The sequence below is a fragment of the Wasmannia auropunctata genome, unplaced genomic scaffold (assembly GCF_000956235.1).
Source record: "Wasmannia auropunctata unplaced genomic scaffold, wasmannia.A_1.0 LD334508.1, whole genome shotgun sequence".
Classification (NCBI taxonomy): domain Eukaryota; kingdom Metazoa; phylum Arthropoda; class Insecta; order Hymenoptera; family Formicidae; genus Wasmannia; species Wasmannia auropunctata.
In genome coordinates, this window is record NW_012028382.1 from 1,573,674 (window position 1) to 1,590,310 (window position 16,637).

Genomic DNA, 16,637 nt, shown 5'->3' on the forward strand with positions numbered 1-16,637 from the left:
CTTCCGATCTCCTCTCTCTCACTCTCGAGCGCGCAATACCGAGCATATGTGTACTTATAAACGTGACAAGTAGGACAATGAAACCTGCACGCGTTCTACGTGTTTCCTGGCAACCTCTGCTCTTGATTTATCTAACACTGTTGCGACACCCCGAAGTCGCGCCCGAAAGCATTCCCTTTTACGCTCTATAAACGAGACAGAAACGGTGGATTTAACAGGTGCAAAACGCGCGCGTCACAAAATACGCGACAAGTAAAATCGCTATTTTGTAACACGTGCTGTTCTTTAGGTCATATCTCAGCAAATGGCATGAAAAGATGGATAAGTTTCTTCCGCAAAATAAAAAAAAATACTTAACTTTCACCTGAAAAATATCGTCGAAATTTGTAACACGAAACTTATCAAAAATCGAAACGCGCGTAATGCGCATTTTTTGCATTTATATGAGGAAATGAATAACGGCAGGTCCAATTTTTGGCATTTATTGCCGAAAGGAAGGCTACTAAATCCCGATATAATCGGATGATCCGTTTTTGGTGATCGTGTTCACGGAATTACCGACTCATCGATACAAAACGCCTGCGCGGATATCATCCTAAAAATGGTGGAACCATGTTTGGGGATTAAAACATGTAAATCCATCAAGGTCTCAAAGTTCAATTTTCACCGATCCCCCGTTCAATGTGCCGCGCTTCGTGTAAACGAAAGTACAGATCAATTTTTTCAATGCGTCCCACGGAACGTGCTAAATCTCGAAACTGCGACGCGGATCGGATGCAACCGAATGAGATGATATTGCATTTGGTTGCATCGACGCTGAATGACGATCGCTCGCGACTGTTTTATATGCGAGCTGTGTTGCGCAAGCATGCGAAGCCAGTCATTTCGATTGGTTGCTCTACGTGCATTCCCAGTCATTTTCTCAGCAAACAAAGACAGTTTCCGCACGCAAGTACTTTTACCGCGTTTGCGTGCGATTTCGATATACGATAACGACGTCCGCTATTGCACATCTACCGACTATTCCGAGGGTCTCTTTGATGTCTTTTAACGGTAAAGCTTATATTTTAGACCAGGACTGTGAAGCAAATTGGCAAAGCTAATGTCGGGACGGAGAGATCGATCCGATAAAAGTAATTTGGTGGCCGGTCTCACTTTAAAAGTACTATTGAACTCGAAACCGATCGACTTGGTTACCTCGAAATAGTTCGTAAATACGAACTAAATGCACCGGAACGTAAACACACGAATCTTTAAAATCTGAAATCAATGGATATTCGTATTATCGTTATTATTCCACATAATATTTCCCATAATATCTACTCATTAAATATTAATTTAGTACAAACGCCAGATAAAACCTACAAAACAATAAGCCAGCGTTACTTAATGTTTCATGAAAAATCAATTTTTCGAGATTATATTATTTTTGACGAAATGAGATCGCGAGAATTATCGACGAGCCACAATAATTATCACTCCCCGCAATTATACTGAGTGTGTAGCTGTTAATTGTTCGGTTATTCCACATCAATATAATAGGCTGAGCATTAATAATTCTATTTGCTTAATCAACCATGACATCAAGAAGTATTTGTGTCGATGATTATGGATCGCGTATTGAACTAGGGTTATAACAGACCGCATGTCGAAGAACTAATTGATTAACTGCGCGAATAAATCATTTCGCATAATCGCGGTAAACAGCAATCTATTAATTTAATATATATATATATATATATGTATATATATATATATAATTATGTGTGTATATATATAGGTATATATAAATATATATACAAAAAAAAAAAAAATATATATATATATATACAATTTTATATATTATATATGTATATATGATAGAGAATCTTATTATCAAAAGATCAAGTACAAATATATATTAGATTTTATATTTAGAAATAACACAAAATAATCTTAAACTAGCACAGCCATTGTTTTTTTGCGAACCAGCTCGAGCTAAAAAGAACCGGATCAGAGCAATTAATTATCAAATAAATAGCAATTATAAATAGCAATTCTTATATATAGTAAGTTTTATAAATTTCATTTGATTGTGCAGAAGTGACTGTGCTAACTTAATAGACTCCATAAAATATAGAGAATATTTTTTGTCGGTTTCTCTTTATTTATGGTTTTTTGTAACAATATAAGTACAATAAAATAATAAATTTTAATTAATAACTTAATAATAATGCTAATTATATGAAATAAATAACTTTGATGTTTAAAACATTTAAATATTTAACGTGTCTGAGGAATTACGTAGCTACGATAATTGTATCCATTATGTAAGAAAACTTACATAAGATTTGGTTTGGAAGATTCGTTCAAAGAATGAAGCAGAGACTTTCGCAATGGAGCTTCATGGTGCAGGACTAAGTCAATTTAATCAAGTAATGCACCTAGTACACGGTGCAGCTTGAATAGACCTCCAGGAAGACATTAATGGACCGCGATCTTTATAATCTTCGTTTAAGCTATCTACCTCGATAAATACGTCGGATGAGTATAGATTTTCCGCCACGATGTAAGGACAGTGAACTTTTAAACTACATTCTCGAAGAATGACAAATCGATTTATTTTGATATTAAGTGAAGCGTTGCGTTACGTGCGATATTAAAATTTATGAAAACCATTTCATAATCGATAGTGCCATCAAAAAGATAACGTAACACAGAAAAATATTCGTATATGCATCAAATTTATATATACATTCTTGAAATATTTCTTCCAAGAAACCTGGACACAATAAATATGATAACGTAAATATTCCATGATTTGTGAGCTAAATAACCATATTTGTCTGTATACACGATCTCCTTGGCTGCGCTAGATAATATGAAGCATTAAAACGTTCCACGACTGCGCGTCACTGTGGGAATAAAAGTTTCCTTTGCGAGCTTATCGTACGTGGCATTTTTCAATGTCCTATTTGCCAGCGACGAGAGGGAACGGCTAAAAAACCGCTGCACGTAGTGAATTTGATATAATACCCTGTGCAAATGAACTTTTCTATCGACTAATTACAAGCGCAGGAAATTCGCGTAAACGGCCCGGCCCAGAACGAAATAATTAAAATTAACGAGCCAATTTTTGCGCCCGTTATACTAGGGTGCGCCGGGCTGAGCGCGGCGCGTTTGATTAAAACCGAACGATTAGATGAACGGGGTCACATTTCCGTGACCTTATCAGTTACCTTAAATTGGCCCATTCGCGTCTAATTAAGCTGTTGGTAAGTTTCATGATGAAAGTGCCGTAATCGCAGCAAAATTATTGCCGTACATTCAACGTGATCTCTGCTATAAAATTGCCCGTTTCAAATACGAAGACGTTCTTTGAATTTCTAGTTCGAACTTGTCTCGCGAGCGCGTATTCGTTTCCTTATGTATAAGTATATATAAGTATATTTACTGGGTATATTTACTGAGCCGTTACGCGCGATACATATAGGCTAAATGACATTTGATAGGAAAATTGGAGACAAGCCTACATATACCTCCCAATAAACGTCTCACTGACAGTCGCGTAATAATTTGACATCATGAATAACGCTGTATGTATGACCACAAAACTGATTACACTCCCATTAACTGCCGATATCGATTCCACATATACCATTGTATCTATATATGTGTATACAAGTAATACCGCCTCATGACTGCGTCGCAAATATGCTTTTAATATTTGCGATACATACGAGAAAATAAATTGATTTAAAAGCTTTCGAAGATAATTCCTTTATCGATTTCGACATATTGCGATATCATTCTACAGCTATATCTCCATAATTGAAACCAAGCAAATGTTTGATTTCCAAATCGTATTCTATTGTCTTATCACAACATATAATTATATTTATAATATTCTAGTAAAAAGAAAAAAATTGCAATAGCTATAAATGAGAAATAGAAACGAATAAAACCAAGATAATGGAACGATAATATCGATAAGCGAAATAAATTTTATAACCTTTATAATATAAAATGAGGTCAACCAATACTTTCAAATTATTTGAAATATTGAAGTCTATTAACCTATAGCGCGACAAATGCACGTTACAATAAAATAATATATTTTTTTATAAATAGTTTGCATTCCCTGAAAAACAAAAATATAATTAATGAAGTAATTTATCTTGAAAGTACGTAGGTTATTAAAAGTTTTGCAGACTTTTACTGAAAAACAGAAATATTTTTCTTGCCATGGTTCTCAAATACAAATAAAATAAACATTACATGGGAAAAGAGTTTGATTAAGTTCGAAAATGGGCGCGCTATTTAATACAGCGTAAAGAAAAACTAATTATCCAGCTCACTCTGCAGCGAAACCTTCGTGTAATTATACGTCCGCTAAAAAAAAAACTTCTGCAAGACGCTGCTATCGAATTGTCCCACAAATATCGTTAATACCTCGTTCTACTTGGGAATGCCGTTCAAATTCTTTGGATCATCTAAGTGTCATTAATGATCGCCGTATTCGCGAATGCCATTACGCTAGAGTAAGTACCTTCCGTCGTCAGAGACACGATGCATTGTTACATTGAAAGATAAACACCATGAGTTGAATTCCATTTCACTCGGTAATTACTGTTCTGTTTATTTTGCTGCGGAGTTATGTGACCGATTCTCGAACACGCATACGGTCGATCGATGAGGAATCGATAAACGTTTAACAACGAAAGTTCGTGGTTATTATCTGCCAAAATTGTCGCAAAAGCTAGAAATATTCGAGAGATTTAAACGAACTATTATTATACATTATTCGCTGCTGCACAATGAACTGTTCTCTAATTCAAGCTATGTATCTCTTTATCATCGCATCAGAATGAAAAATTATACTACTGCTATCAATGAATATTAATGAATATCAATCGTTTTAGATAAAAGCGCGCTTAACACTTCTTGTGTTTTTTTTTATTTTGTAAAAAAGAATTTCTTTTTAAGTTATCCTCCACTAATAATTTCTAAATTCTAAATTCTAAATTCTTAGTTGCAAGAATCTGCGAAATGCTCGATTTTCACAAGACGAGTCTTTGATGCAAAATGTAAAACGATTTCATAGCAATGAGTAATTCGAAAAGACGATGCTTTTCGTGTATACTTAGTCCTTCCTATAAAATCGCAGAACTAAAAGGGATCTTTATAGATGTTTGATATGCCGAAAGGACATATCGCTTTAAGGATTGAACATACTTGTTAATACTGCAGAACTACGTACAGTGACGAAGATAAGGAACGAAGAGAGTTTCTATTAACCTGCGGCGTTTAACATTACATTTTCATTTCGTGCATCGGTATAACGAAGAGTAAATTCAGAATTCTTTCCCACCGTTGGTGAAATTGCACAAAGAAGTAAGGGAATCGCGGTCGTTTGTGAAAGAACCGACAGCCGTTTCGTAACGATAATAAAAATTGGATTACAAGTTTCTCAATCTTCTCCGTACTACTTTTTTCATATGCAAGTGAATTTTCGTGAATATTCCGACAATGATGTACCTAAAAACGGCACCATAAAATTCGTCGGCTTAAATTCTGGAATATAATTTCAGGTAAAATATATTTCGCAGTACGGTAATATCTGTACGAAAGAGATAAAAAATTTTGAGCTTGTTCAAAAGCGACAATTTTATATGTTGCGCGGTCGTTAAATATAATTACATAATTTTGTTTAAGCTCTTTAAATAATAATTATTATTCTGTGTTTTTGTTTCCTTAATTTAAATGATATAATTAATTAATTAAAAAGAATATGAATATAAATTAAAATAGCCTAGCTTTGCATATATCATTCGTGTTTGACTTAAGGGAAAACGACAAATCTAGTGTGTGCTTAATCTACGTTTTATAAAGATCTCGAAACACGGTATACTTTTAACACCCAAAATATCTTAAATCTTCTACTTTCTTTACAATGATAAAGCGTCGAAAGTAAAGGAGTGTGATACATTACACCTGACACGCGGTAACCACGTAAACTCATCCGTAAGCTGTTCGCGATCTTATCCGTACGGCCAGGCCGGGTAAAAATTTCCCACGTGATAACATTTTGTACAGCTGCATTGTTAATCAAAGAAAGCATCGATTAATTAACGTTCCTCACAGCGGTTTGGCAAGAAAAAGAGGGATGACTGTTAACGTCAACTTACGCGATAAATGAGACGAGCAGGGGCTGCCAACAAAAATAAGTACAAACTCGTCACTTACAATTAGAGAGAAAAGCACAAGGGAGGGTACCATCGAATTACAGTCAGTTCATCTTCGGGTGTGAACGTAATAAAATGTTATTGTTCCGTGGGAAATAAAACGTGTAACTAAAACGATTCGGCTTGCAACGTTTCTTTATACATATATGTATAGATATTCTTTATACATTTATGTATTTATGTATGCTGTCAAAACATTTTATGATACTTCATACAAATGTTCCGCTGTTCATAAATAAATAGTGAAAGATACAAAAACAAATAGTGAATTGAAATAATAATTAAAAATAAGTAATAATAAAATTTGAAAAATTTTAAATATTATGAAATATTATTAAAATATTATTATATGTACGAAATTATACCTTTATGTAAAGTAATATATAATTTTTCATTTTGTAATTATTGAGTTGCCAAACTTGTTTAAATACAGTTTCTTTTAACCATTTGTAGAATCGTTATCACTGAAGGCAAATTTGGTTGGCCGGAGTTAGCCCGTATAGGAATCTACGTATAGGAATTTACGCGAATTCCAAACGATAATTTCGACGGAACAGATAATGCATAGCAGATAGATTACTGCCGATTACGACCACTTGAAAATTAGCGCAAACGCGAAGCGATAAATCGGCTCTTCCGAGCGCATCATTTCTTCATTAAACGTGCGCGTTAGGGACTTGTCGATAATCCTCCATGGACTACATCGGCGAGGCGCGGTTGTCTTGGTGAAATGGCTCACCTTCACCATCGACATCTGGTATCCAGAGCATCGTCATTATCGCTAAAAAGACGGGCATTCCTCACCACGCAATACTCCACGGCGTGCTATGTAATAAAGGGATTCCTTCGGCTGACTGGAATGCAGTTGTGGGTGTCATTTCTATTTTCAAATTAGTCCTGTTCGTCTCTACGCGATAGGCGATATAGCGGAAGAATGTGACCCGTTCTCTAAGTCACGGATGAGAAGGACGATCACGAGACGGACTTCAATTTATTAGAACCTTCGCGCCAGACGCTGCCGTTGGGCAAAAAGAAAAGATCCTCTCGCGTAGAATCTATATTTCATGTAGAATTAATCATCGCTCGCCCTATATACAATAATTAATTATACGGGATGTGTCTCGAATCGAGTAAAAAATATTTATTTCCTAAACTATTTTTTGGTAAATCTAGAATGCTCCGTGTAATTTTTTCTCATCTGACAAACATCGATCACTTGTGTATAAAATATAGATGTCACTCGCGAAAAATAGCGAAGCTACTAATTATTTGCACTTTACCGCTAGAATATTAATCATTAAATTTTTTAATAATAAAAGAATTTCTGTGCATGCGTTCATATAATGAAATTAATATTTCTAGGTAAAAAAAAAAAACATTATATATATATAATGGTAGTAATATTTTAACGGAAATATCGGTAATCGGCGATAAAACATCGGTTATTACGTCAAACATCCTTACAATCTGATTAATGAAAATGGTGTTTATATTGTTCACGGACTATCGCATTGTAATTTCATTCCTGAGCAATTAATATACCGATCGTAACCGATGCGCGTAATAGTCCATCGTTCGTGCAGATTGACAAACGGAGAGCAAATAGGAATAGCGATGCCGATATTTGCGTATAGCCACGGTGTAAATAACGCGTATCAAAGGACGCGCATATGAGCATATAACGTTGCTGAAGCTCTGTTTGGCGTGCCAAATTTGAGAAGACTTATGATAAATAGGCCAACTGCTTACTTTGACTAGGTATATAAATAATCTTATTTATCAATATAATTTCTCAAGTAAACGATTGAATCGCGTTCCGCGTAATTAATTAATTAAAATTTATCACATTAACTTTATTTATATCATTGCAAGATGATGCGATATGAAAAAGGTAAAAGTAATCGATGTATCGTACATATCAATGTATATGGTAAATCATAAAAAGTATTGTAGCATCAATTCCTACAAGATAAACTACCGTATTTCCGCTCGATGATAGTTGTGCGACGCATTCGCGACGAATTGTCGTGATCGAGCTGTCGATCGGACCGATCGAAGGATAAAATTCTCGCAATGTTATTGCAATAACGTGCGCGTATTGCACAGGAAACAAGTCGTAGATGCACCATAGAATCGCGTCGGGACATGCAGTTTTTTTTATGCATTCTAACGACGGTACATGCAGAGCAATCGGTGAATTACGCGAGCTGCAAAACCGTCCTCCCACCCTCGGGGATGTTCCACGAATCCCTCGATAATTTATCGATTAAGTCGTGCGTGGAATACGAATCCTCGATGCCTCCGGGCCCATCGCGGATTAAAGCGCGCGGTGCATTTGTCAAATTGTCATTACTCATTGTCAAAATATCGTGAGCGACCCCCTCCCAGATAGCGAGTTTTTTTTTCGGCGAATGTTGCAGAGAAAATCGATCTGTTCCCAAAAGGATTCAACTTCCCAAAACTCCGATACGCCGTCGAAAAACGTCATCCGTAAAAATTTGTCTCGCCAAAAAGATTTACATAGCAATACATTTGTCTTTTACTAATTATATATATTTATTGTTTTATCATGTTCTATAGCGACACTCAAGCTGCGATATTTCTTCATCAAAGCAGAAAGATCGAATAAATCCTTCGGGAAAGTGTATTAAAAAGAAAAAACAAAAATGTCTCACGAGGACAGTCATTGTTGCGCGCGCTGTTAGTGCACATGTGAAATCCTGAATGACGATGATGACTTGTCGCGCGGAATTGCGCATCGAAAATCCGCATGCCTGTCGCCCGTCGTCGCCCATCTCGAGCGCGATCGCGTGAAGAAGAGGGACATATACGAAAGGTTAACGGTGTGTAAATTTCACTTAACACTCCACAGTCGACAGATTTCGTTAAGCGTAAAAGCGTCAACGAATGACTACCGTTAAGTTTAGTGGCACGTTTAGACGCGAAAAGGAAATCGCAGTCATGTATACATTACAGTGCGTGAATTCTTATTACTACCTTTCATCTGCGGATTCTTTCAACAATTTAAAGAGATTGTTCCTGGAAAAATTGTGCTTCGAATAAAACAAGCGGTATTCTTTTGATTTTTCTTCTAAATCTCTATTTAGCTCTATGATACAAATAGGTATATAACACACACGCATATAACTGCGAACGCATTCGATGTAAAATCTGACTTAATACTACAATATGCTCGCCATAGTGCGCACAAAAGAGCCTACTAAGATAACGTTAGTTCATCTTAACAAGCAACTTTGGATAATAATGAGCAATATCCGATATAAAATGTAAATATGAATGCTATATTCTGCATATGCTCGCGAGCAATAATTTAGTTCAGACGGAAAGTAAATGGAAAAGCTGGACGGAAGTGAATGGAAAAAAATGAGAAAATAATTGCGTATAGCGTTAAATTATCTAAAATGTAATAATAAATACATAAAGCTCAGAGAAACATCATTCGAGGTTTAAATAAAATATAAGATAGGATCGCAAAGGACAAATTAAATTTTATCAACCGAATTGTGTCAACGCGTTTATCAATAACAGACGGGATCGAATATGAAAGCATTAATAATTCGAACGTACTTTAATTGCTAATTATCTGCTACGCAATAGCACGTTCATTAATATTTTAACGTGTTAATTATACAATGTATTCCCAAAAAGCTTTGTTAAAGACGAGCATGAAGCGTGATTGTCATCGCACGGCAGCTACCAATTCACGTAAATTACCGGCGCCGGATAACCGTCGGATTAAGATCGTAGGCACGGAACTTACCCCGACATACATATTTTGACAAGGGCAGCAAGGGTTAAGACCAAGATTTAGCTCGTCTATGTAGACATAGCCCCGTGGTCGTCAACATAGTCGATATCAGGCTGAAAGCTTTCTCGGGGCGACTTCCCTGTTCTTTATTTGAAGTTAAACACGAAGAAAAATGGACGTTCAAGAGAGAGATGATATCGTAGTACTAATTTATTCAATACTTTCGTTAGATTTAACGAGAGATTACAAAATGTAGCGTGGAAAAAAAGCTTACAATTACTTAGTAAATAAAATTTAAATCTCTCTAAAATCTTATTTTATTTTATATATTTAATTTTGTAAATAGATTTATTTAAATCTCTCTAAAATCTTATTTTATTTTATATATTTAATTTTGTAAATAGAATTTTAAACATTTCTCTCTTTGCAGATTTATTAATTATACGTCTCTACTAAAATTACATCATTTATAATGCATTAATTTATAATGTATAACACAAAAGCAAATAGTTTGGAATCGCCACTTTCTAAAATTATAGCAAAGTTAAAAACCCTCTGGCAATATAATTAAATTACCAGGATTTTATATTTTATAAAAATGAATTATAAAATTGCTAAATTTTATTAAATACTTTTCATTTGAAAATGATGTCAAAGATGTAGTATAAAATATACGTATAGCATCTATAATAAATATGTATATACATTATACATATATGTAGAGTAAAAAAAAACTGCAGTTTTTTTACTAAATATTAAACGTTCAAAAGTGCAAATTTTATTTTTACATTCTTCGTTTCTTTTGCTGAGCAGCAGTTAATTATTTGAGAATCACGAAACTAATTCGAAGAGATTCGGGGGATTATTTATCGAGGGAGATCGCACGTGGATCGCCTAACATGCACGCTGTAACAAACAACCGCCGTGACGTCACGAGTAAAGAAGCAACACAAAATACGCGGGAATTCTTCAACGGGGGATGGGAACGAAAAGCGAGTAAGAGACGGCTAAAGATAATGTACCCCTGCATACAGATGACGTTATTAAACGGAAATCTGCAGATGGAGCGAACGCATAAAGCACTGTCTACCGTCCTTGTCTGATTAGGCATGCAACGTTTCCCACACCTCTACTCCTCTTCCCCTCCACCCCTCTATCCTCTTACCCTCTGCGAGATACTAAAAGCTTTCTCTCTCACTCTTATTCTCCCTTACGTCTCTTTCTCTCTCGTTACAGACACGTGGGACACGTCGCGCCGCCACGTAAATTCCGTAAAACGATAACGGCGATTTTAACACCGCGTACAATGCAGCGCATTGCGCGGCAATGCAGTCCGTTCGCGGTAACGAACCCCAGCGGGCGCGCTTTTCTCGAATTCCCACATTCCGGAAATCCGACCGCGAAATCTAACTCTTTAGCTGTGGCTCACGTAAAAATACTTCCGCGTCACGTAATCGATAAATAAAAATACAAATGCATCGTAGCGCAGTGCAAATTTCCATATTAATTATATATGTGTATATTCAGCGCGTTTCTTTTATTAGCATTTCAATTATGTCGTGACTGGGTCAAATGTCGTAAAAATATGCAAATGAGATATAAATTATAGGATAGCCACACGAGAAGCATTTTAATTATAATATAAAATTAACTATAAGAGAGTTTCTCTTTTGTGATATTTATAGATTGGTATTTTTATTTTACTGAAATAGATTCTTTTCTCTATAGAGGAAGGCAGAGAGAGAGAGAAACTATATTACAGTTACAATTAGACATTAATTTAATTAATCAAGATAATCGATCTTGATAAGAGTAAATATTAATTATCCGTTCAAAAATTCGAAATGGAATTTATTTCTAATTTCGACGTTAAACAAACAAAACACGAATAATTTTTTATATCAGTAAATTCACTTACAGATTGATGTCTTCTTCCGCTAAAGTCAAATATCGTGGACGTCACCTCCTGCTCCAAGTCAGAACCGTCGAAATGCGATCCTTCCTTCCTTCCTTCCAATTCCTTCCCTCGTTCCCTCGTAGCAGAAGCACAAACTCACCGGAAATTCGAAGTTCGTCACGAGATTCGTCCGACACTTTCATCCGACACTTCCGAAACGCGCGCGATTGGCTTTTAGCGAATAACAACGCTAAAACCTGTCACGGTCCCGTTGTCACGACACTTGCCTTCGCGCGACAGAACAACAAGAAGTTCGAGGTCTATTTGAAGGACATGGTGCGTCAAAGAGAAACATTCGCGGCGAAGATCGACGTCGACGAATGGATAGAATCGCGATTAATGCCGATCGTACGCGGTCTCTAATTAATACAGCCGGATGCGTGGGCATTTCGGAAATGCCGAGCGCGAACGTTCAATCACACGTATGCGAAATTCACGACCGTCGCGTAATAGGAAGCGTGAATAATCTGGATCGGCATTGCTCCGAACCGCGACGCGGAACGCGCTAACAATTAAGATGGCAACATTGTGCGATGACGAAAAAGGACGCTCAGCGTACTTCACGCTGTACACTACAGATCGAATATTTCGAATATGCAGGTCAACCGTACGGTAAACTATATTAACGCGTATCCGAGCGATATCCCGATCGCGCTATCACATAGTTTACAACAATCGCGACGAATGAATAACGCGAAACGATGTAAGGACAATGACTGCAGTAGCGCGAGTCGACGACATCGCGGCCGTCTATACACGTTGAGCGATTCATAGCGACTGTTCGCGCTAGTCCGATACGATCGAATGACCGGCCGATACATCACTCGGCCACTCCTGATACATGTTTACTGTTTACTTACCCGCACTATACGCTACCGCGCAAAAATAAAAAATGAAAGCAACGCGGAGCGACGTCGCAGCGTCGGCGTCGCGGCGTCGGTCGCGCCCGCTTCGAACCGCCGCGGCGAGAGCGAAACGAACTAAGATAGTGGCGCCGCGCAGCGCGTAGTATACTTTCGTGCCCGTAGCTGACGCGATCAAATATGGCCAATTGAATACGACAAATTATTAGCGCCCATCCAAAATACGTTTGCAGTCATACCTGGTAAGATTTTCATTACTCCCGATACGCTATCACGCAATTTATACGATAATTACGGCGATAAAATGCGCGTGAAACGTGCTAAGGATGATTTTGATGGTTATAACGCGCACCGTCGATGTCGCGTACGCGCCGATGTGCGAGAGTAAGAAAACGCGATTCGCAGCGAGTTCCAAAGATTCGTCGCAGCCCGCACTAATCCGATAGCTAAAACAGTCACCCGGCACTTTGCTCGACGCTACCGATATTCATTTATCCGCACGATTTATTCCTGTCGCGCGGAAAATAGAAATTTAACGCGGAGCGATATCACTTCGTTCCCAAGCTGTCGCGCGTCGCTGCCGCAATTGCGAAATGAAACCGGCTAGCACATTAAGATGGCAGCACATTACTAGAAAGACAGTGCATATAGTGATGTAATCTAATCTTGAAATTAATAGCGAATTAATAATTATCATATAATTATATAATAATAATAATATTATATTTTATATTTTAATGCTCCAATCTAGTCGGAGTTTGCAGTTTTGATAATTATTGCGATCGCTTATAAATTCATAAATTAATTCAATATTGCGATTGTATATATCATATATTTATTAATATGTATTATAAATATATTTACAATCGCTTTACGTGTAATTTATTTTATATTTTTCGCAATTCTTTTTTCTCGATTTTGCAAGGAAATTCGGACATTCATAACACAAATGATAAAGCGATGCGTTAACTCAAAACTTGTACTACATACATTCAAAATAAAATTATTATCATTTATTATTATTTTTCTGCCTAAATACCCAGAGTCATCGTAAAGTCTACGATCATTCTTCACGGAAGCACAACGTCGGGGTGCATTCGACCGAGAAAAATGTTCGCCTCGGGCATAATGTTGGTATGCAAGCGTGAAAAATTTAGTGAGCCGAGGGTGAGAAACACGCGGGCGTTTGAAAATTTTTCGTGCGACATTCCTCGTCGGGATATGCCGGATAATAATTTCACCGGTCACGCGCGCATTCACGTACGTTATACATATATTCCGGGAGCGACACTGACTGGCGGGGGAAGAGTCTTCCAAGATTAACGATTCCGTAAAATTTTCAACCAGATTCCGCGCCGAGGACGCGCGCCCGCGACCGGCGCACAGCACGCGGCGTTCGGTCGAGAGAACGTGTATCGAGCGCTCTGTTTTATTTTTCATGTATTTCCGTTTAGCGTTGCATCAGCGAAATTTGGGTCGCGCGAAGCCGTTAAGTCTGTAGGTCGATAAAATTTTCATAAATGCTAATTCGCACCAGGCTCGGCGTATATATATACGGCCACAAAATTAAATCATCTGCCTCCTGCGGAGATCGCTTTATTATGAAGCGTGCGCGCGATCCTCTCGAGAAAGATCTTTCATTCCGTGTACGCGGAATTAAAAAAAGAGAAGCTGTGGAAAGAATAGACGAGACCAGTATCGTCAACTTTGTCGGTGTGGTCCAATCTTGGAACATCACTGTCGACCATTAAGTTAGTCTTTACTTAGACGAGTTGTTTTTATTGCTTTCTTAACTCGCTCGGGACTTCTCAAAATAACACGTCACGAAAATAATCTATTGTGCCTGTTTAAGCACTTTCTAATTTTTCTCGATTAATCTCATACTTTTGAATAATATAAAAATGACTAAATGTTAAAAATACATTACATATATATTATATTGTATAATAGCATATAATAATCGCCTCTAGTATATGTGTTTTCATAATCGAATAAAAATTCCATTTTGGATCGCATACAAAAATTTCATTTAATATCAATTTGCTTTTGTACCTCGCAAATAAAATAATTTACAATTACTATATGTCATAAAATTCCGCGATGCAATTTTATTTTGAAAGGAATATTAAATCCATATTGTTATCGCGCGCAATTCTATCGATTTTACAGGAAGGCCGCTACATCAATCGCAATACAATTCTACCGGAAAAACGAATTCGTGACGGCAATTGAAAAGCAAAAGTGATAAAGATGGATATGGCGTGCTGCATATAGTTTATTAGCGTGTGCGGTAGCGCGGCGGTGGCGGCGAACAATCCAAACCTTACGTTCGACAGTTATGAAACTGAAGCACCGGCATGCTTCGGTAAGTTGTTCAGGTGAAAACATAAACGCAGCCAAATGTATTATGCCTGCGTAAGAAGCATGCTGTTGTTCTATTGTTATACTATATACGGACGCGCGCCGCAGGACCGCGATCAACATGCCGCAAACATCTGTACCGTAAGCGCAGAGATAGACGAACGCCAAAGCCGTAAGGGGGTCGTCAACTATGTACATAATTTCCAACTTCTAACTCTATCCATTCCTGCAACGGACGATCCGGACCGTCCAGTAGCGCCAAATCTCTACGCGCCCAGCCGCTCAGCGCGCGCGGTCAACCCCAGATATATGTTCGCCTGACGCGCGAATAGCACCGCGCATGGGAATAGTCTCATTTGTATTTGTTTGTATGCTGTCTCATTAATAAAATGAATCAGCGGCAAAACAGAAAATTACTCGAATCGCGATAACGGCGCCGTAAAATCAGGACATGGTTATCGTGTAGCTAGAACGAAATATACGCGACCTCGCATTGTTTCGTTATCGAATATAGGATTTATTATTAGCTAGAATGAATAATACTTCTAAATTATTTAAACATTAATGGATGTGATATTTTATTGTTGGCTTGTATTTTTTACTCTCTTTCTTAATACTTATAAATTTTAACTTTAAAAGAGTCACGTTAAAATTCATAATTCATTATCTACGAAGACGTTTTGAATTTGTTAATCGATTATACAAGTACAATCGATCGGCAATCTTATACATACATACAAGATCAAATGATCGTTCGTTGTCATGGCCGAGACAATCTGATTTGACTTCGACTCGATTCAACCTCAATTTGGCTTACATCCTTTTTTTCGGCAGAAAACCGTCAAAATTACTAAATTCCAAATGGGGTGGAGTTTGACAAGGACGTATGGCCAGTGTAATGGCAGCCATGGTGCATCGACGAAAGTGCAGGAATCCTTTCCATCAATGCAAGTCCTGCCGGTATGCTCCCCGATCATAACGGCTGCAGTGAAGTCCACTTGTAGAGCAAGACGGATGTTCGTTTCTGTCATCATCCTGATCTTTTTGTTGGCCGCTATATATTGGGTATCCCTGCACCAGCAAGGGAACCCCGTACTACGTCGACCAATGAGAATTCAACCTCAAGCTTCACGAAATACCGCGTCGCAGCAAACCGAGGCTGCGGAAACGGCTGAGAGATGAGGTAACATAACTAATAATTTTCTAATTTTTTTCGAAAAAGACACGCAAGATAATTCAGTATCTAAGATGAAAATTTCGAGGAGTACATAATACGAATTAACAGAGAATAATACTAATAGAAGATAAATGGCAAATAAATTTAAAAATATCAAAGTAGGTAATCGGCATTGAGAGAGCAAAAAAAATAAACCCGAAGCAACAACAATATGGACTTGTATTTCCAAGCAGCATGCGATACTGTATTTCATCGCCGGCCACTGATACTGTATATCGCAGTAGCA

The 16,637-nt window shown here is 37.3% G+C and overlaps 1 protein-coding gene across 1 annotated transcript in view; it reads right to left on the reverse strand.

Annotated features, from left to right (window-relative positions):
• The window catches only part of LOC105458551 (lachesin-like), a 280,519-nt gene extending 268,281 nt beyond the window's left edge, over positions 1–12,238 (reverse strand). Inside the window, exon 1 of the mRNA XM_011703947.1 lies at positions 11,912–12,238. The gene's annotated coding sequence lies outside the window, so the exon portion shown is untranslated. The remainder of the gene's footprint in view (positions 1–11,911) is intronic.
• Between the last annotated feature and the right edge of the window lie 4,399 nt (positions 12,239–16,637).